This window comes from Nicotiana attenuata, unplaced genomic scaffold (assembly GCF_001879085.1).
Source record: "Nicotiana attenuata strain UT unplaced genomic scaffold, NIATTr2, whole genome shotgun sequence".
NCBI lineage: Eukaryota > Viridiplantae > Streptophyta > Magnoliopsida > Solanales > Solanaceae > Nicotiana > Nicotiana attenuata.
In genome coordinates, this window is record NW_017670889.1 from 29,735 (window position 1) to 35,364 (window position 5,630).

Below are 5,630 nucleotides of genomic sequence, written 5' to 3' on the forward strand. Positions count from 1 at the left end.
TCGATGAGCGCAGGGACTTGGCACATATAAGGATGGTAGCACAAAAATAGAGAATGGAGATATATTACAACCGAAGAGCCAACCTTTGTTATTTTAAATGGGAGATTTAGTTTTAAGGAAAGTAACTCAAAACACTCGGGAATTCAACGCAGGGAAGTTAGGACCAACCTGGGAAGGCCCCTACTGAGTTTTAGCTTTCACCAGGAAAGGCTTGTACGAGTTAGAGAATCAGAACAGAGAAAAGTTACCAAGAAATTGGGATGTGGCTCACTTCAAAAGATACTATTGCTGAAAAACATCATTCGTACTGGAAGTATGCGCTGCACTCTTTTTCCGTTCGTCCGATTTTTGTCTCAATTGGTTTTTCTTGGTAAGATTTTAAATGAGGCAGCAACGGAAAGCAAGAATAAATCTTCAAAGGCAAAAATTAGACCTTTAATAGAAAGGCACACAAGCGAAGGACTACTCCGGGACGGTTAGATAATCTTTGGCTCTGTAGGAAAATTCCCACCAGGAAAATAAGCTTGCTATAAAGCAGAGGTTACCCGACCGTTCACAAGTGCAAAACACTACGGATTGTTAGATAGTCTTTTGCTCGTTAGCATAAATTTCTAAGGAGAAGCGAAGTTTATTACCGAGTGGAAGATTGTCTAGCAATTCATTAGTGGGATCCTCGAAGGTGCAAGATTCCAAGTGTTCCAATTCGCATTCTTCAGAATAGAACACTGGGGGGATGATATGAGAATGCTTGTGTAATAACTGTTGCCGGAGCATGAAAATCGGGAACATAATTATGTCATCGGAATCGGGGACTGCTCAGCCAAGCCCGTAGAAAAAAGTTATATAAACTAGCCACAAGAAATGGCAATTTCTCTTTAACATAACGGATGCTTATGTACTTTTTGTAAACGAAAGGAATAAATTAAAGTCCTTTATTTTTCATCTTGTTTCTTGTCTGATCGATGAATTTGTTTTATCATTTGAAAGTTAAACTAGTACTTCAAATGCTAGTGCCGTAATAAACATGAGACGTCCTCTTCAAGAGCATCGAAAATATAAGAGGGCCCTCTCTTATGAAAACTCTCATATTAAAGGGTTGATTTCGGTAGAACCTATACCCGAAATCAAAATGCTTTTAGGGAAAAATATACCCAAGGTTTCACATTATAAGACGCAAACAACAAACTTGCGCAAAACTCTTAAGCAAAAAGAGAATGCAGTGGCTTAAACTTGAATAAATGTTCAAAGGAAAGGAAGACTCACATAACACTTGAGCAAAAAGATGTTTTTATTTATAATAATGTGCCAAACTGGCACAGTTGTAAAAATTGAAAAAAGAAAAAGAAAAGCTAAGCTGCTGCATCTCCGGGACCCGGAGTAAGAGAAGTGTTTGCGCCCCCAGGGGAAGTAGGTAGATCCGTCGATGGCTCAACATTTTGTCCCTCGTCATTTTCGGCTTCAACATCTTCCTCTTTGGTTTCCTCTTTAGTTCCTGAAGTTTCGGAACCAAAACCGAAAGAGCCGGAAGCATCAGGCTCTGTCGGGAGACCACTCTTAGCAGCTAACACAAGCTCATGGGCTCTATCAATTTCAGCATGAAAGTCAATGATACCGGCTTTGGCCTCTTCCAAGGTTTCCTCATGTTGTACATAACATAAGTTTTCTCAACAACGAGGGAAACCACTCGGCGCTTAAGTTCTTCTTTGAGTTGGGTTACCTTGGCAGGAAGGGTTTCCCGGGCGGATCTAACAGACCTGAGGCTAACATCAAGATCACAGACAGTTGAACTAAAAAGCCTATTATGCTCGATAGTTTTCCTATACTTCTCCTCCAACTGGGCATGTTTCACTCCCGTAGCAGCAAGCTCTTCAGTTTTGGAGTTCAAGGCTGCCTCTAAGTTGGTCAATATTTCAGCGGAGGCAGCCTCGCGGTCGGTTGCGGCAATAACGCCACTATGTATCCAGCCCATTTGGTCCTGGCTTCATCAAATTTTACCCTCCGCAGGCCAACGGGTTTCCACTTCTTGCTCGCTTTGCTGCAAATGAGCCTCCAATGCAATGGCCTCCGCAACATTGGCCTCCAATTCTCAGAGGCGGATGGCAGTTTGCTCCCCCTCGGCCAAAAGCTACTCCAGGGTAGAGGTAAGTTTTTCCTTTTCCTGAATCAACCTTTGGAGGCCTTCGGAAGCAAGAAAATTGGCCTACAAAGCAAGGGAAACAAACTCAGGGTATTTTTGGGCAAAAATAGAAGAAATAACAAAGGAAGTTAAGAATGTATAGAAATATCAAAGGAAGCCAAGAGTGTACCGCTGCGACGGTTTGCATGGTGTTGTTCAACAAGCATTCTCCCGAGAGAGCCTGTATTTTTTCCCAATCTTTCTCTGAAGCCAGAAGCTTCAGATAATTAGCAAGCTCCACCGATAGTTGTATCCGGTGGAGACCGAGAGGGTAGCACTCCTCCGACCTTGCGGATCCTCTGAGGGGGGAGCGTAGTTTTGCCCCAAATTCCCATGAACTAGGGACCGAGGGAATAAAACACCCTCTTCTCCGACAGACGCGGTCGGAGAAGGTGATGTAGCAGTTGCTGGAGGAAAAGTTGGTAAAGGTGGAGACAACGTAGCAGTTGCTGGTGCTGGTGAAGATGGAGATGAAGCTGAGGGTGACGAAGGGTGAGATGCAGGTGCGACAAACGTAGTCCTGGTTGTTCGTTTCTCGTCAACCGAAGACGGAAAGGACCCAGTACTCAGCCTCAAAGTACCGGGAGCAGCGATTGGGATCCTAAAACGTGAGTTGGCATTCTCTGCCATTTCAAATTCCACCAGAGCGCCGAGACATCGTCCTCGGCTAGTATAACTAACTCAACAGATTGAGCAGTCTTCTATGAAGAGAAACTCCATCCTCGCTAGCTTCTTCCCCATCATCAATCATCACAGTATCATTGGCCGGCCCAGGCGGAGGGCTCGTCACCACGACTTCCGGAGATGACTTGGGGGCAGCATTCTTCGCCCTCTTATTCTTTCCCCCGACCGTAGAGGAACGCCTTCTTTTTGGTTGCTAGTTCTTTGGCCGGGGACTCCGAGAGAAACACTTGTAATAGAAGCAGGCCCGGAGACGCCCGCCTATGAAAAAGCTTTCTACATCAACCTTGATGCATCAGCAGGATCAGCCAAAATGTCCTTCTCATGGACGACAACCGAGTCCTGGGACAGACCTATATTTAGCAGAAGAAAAAAATTAGATAATTTTCTCATAAGTGAAGGATAAGGACATGATGAGTTAAAGTTGCCATGATTTTTGTTCTTCCACCCATATTTGAGGGACAACTCTTTCCACGAGCGCGTCTCGGGTGTAGTAACATCCAAAATTTTTTGGACCCATCGGTCCAAGCCCTCAACCCTAGGGGACACCCACCGAGTCGTTGAGGTGGAAAAAGAAAGAAAAGTTAATAATGACGAGGAAAGGATTTTTGACAAGGAAAGAAACAAACTTTATACTTACGAGTGCGGTTCTATAGTTCATGGAAGGAAGAAGCTGAGCCGGGATGATGTCGCAATTGAAACAAACTGTTCCATCCACTCGCAATCACTATCATCGTCTATGATAGATTGCATGGTGGCCCCGCTTGCTGAAGTTGATCACCCCCCTACGGAAGATATTGGGGGAATAAACATTCATAACATGAGAAAGTTAGCTCCTCCCCCGTTTCCTCGCACAGGCGTCAAAGGCAAGCAATTGTCCTCCACACGGAGGGAATCACCTGCGCCAAACACACTTGATAGCGGAGGCAAAAATCCACATGGACGGAGTCAAGCTCTCCACTTAAGGAGAATGTTCCCAAAGTGAAGGATAAGTATAGAAGTACGTAAAACTTTTCTTGGGTAAGTTACCCGCTCCGCCAGGTCGGGAGCAACAATGTCTAGGTCCTAACAATGACCGTCTTCCTTCACAGCGGGGATGCTGGAAGGGCGTATGGAAGAAGGATATCTGCTAACGGCCCATATACGGGAGCTAACAGAAGAAAATTTCTCATTAAAGTCTTTTATTGTAACTAGACTTCTAGGGATGATGGTATTCACTGTTGGAGGAGCAGCATCCTCATATTTGTTCTTGTTCTTGGAGGAACTGGTGTTCTTTGAAGAATAAGCCATTATACGTTATGGAAGAAGGAAAAGATTTTTTCGTTTGAAGAGAGTTAAAGGAAAATTGAAGAACGGAATACCAGTAGAATGAAGGAAGTATGAGAGAGTTTGGAGAATTAAGGAGTATGAATGAAGGAAGTTGATACGTATAAGTAAAGGTTTAGGCGGCTAAATTCGTGGCCACGATTACCTCGATAACCGGTAAAAGTTATGATGAGTCGTGGGATGATGCGTGTTCGGGGCATAAATGCGAAGAGAAGTGCGTCTAATCAACCGCCAAAAGCTTTTCAGAGGGCATCAGAGTTATTCCCACCAAAAAGATATTTCTACCAACTTTTCGGTGACTCAAAGTTTTGCCACCAGAAAGTAGGGGGACTATCTGTATAAGGTAAAATATGTTTATATTAAATGATCGTGTGAGAAAGCGACACATGGAGCCGAAGATAGAAAACAGTCAGAACCGTAGGCAACGATCTCATTTGTTACCGGAGAGAACAATATTCATAAAGGCGGAATAAATGTCTGTCATCCGGTAGCATTCAATGAAGACTATTATGTATCATTAAGTGCACGGTCCGTTACAAAGAATATGGCATTCACTGCCTTCCGTTACACATTCTTCAATGGCCCTCATAATTGTCATTTAAGAAGGGCTTGATCCTAGGACCTTGTTCCCTAGGTACAACTATAAGTAATGAGTTCCACCATCATTGTAAAGGACACGAATTTTTTGGAAAACTCGTACTATAACCAATCCAAAGCTCTATATATTTTTATATTCTTATTACTTGATTCGATTGTTGTTGTGCCCGAAATTTTTGCTCCCGGAATCGCTATTTCTGTTATCTTATCTTCATTTCAAGGCTAAGTATTGCATTTTTCCTCAATTATTTTATTATTTAAGGATCAAATTAATTCACTTACCTAGAAACCACGTATAAATTCAACTATGTCATTTTACGGGCAAACACCTTTATCTAAACAAGCGTGGACAATAAACTCGCGTTAGAAAGGATATGTAGTTGTTGTGGTTAACCAAATTAGTCAAATTAGTGGAACGGCGTAATTACTTCATCCCTTTTATTTCTCTGTTGTTTATATTTTATTTACAGAAAATGGCCAAATATATCGTTGTACCATTATAAAAAGTTTTAATGTACCCCTTGTTATACTTTGAGTCCAAATAAACCCCTATCGTTATATTATTGGTTCAAATATACCTTTTTTCTATTAAGTTTATCCAAAGTGGACATCCAATCCTACGTGGCACTTACATTTGATGATGTGGATGTCACATGGCTTACCACGTTAGCGTCCTTAATATATTTGTATACTCTTTTTATTTCTTCTTTTGATGCAACGACTATTTATTTCAAATGTGTATTTTTGCTTTTTCAGGTAAAATCTGTAATATATATATATATATATATATATATATATATATATATATATATATATATATATATATATATATATATATATATATATATAT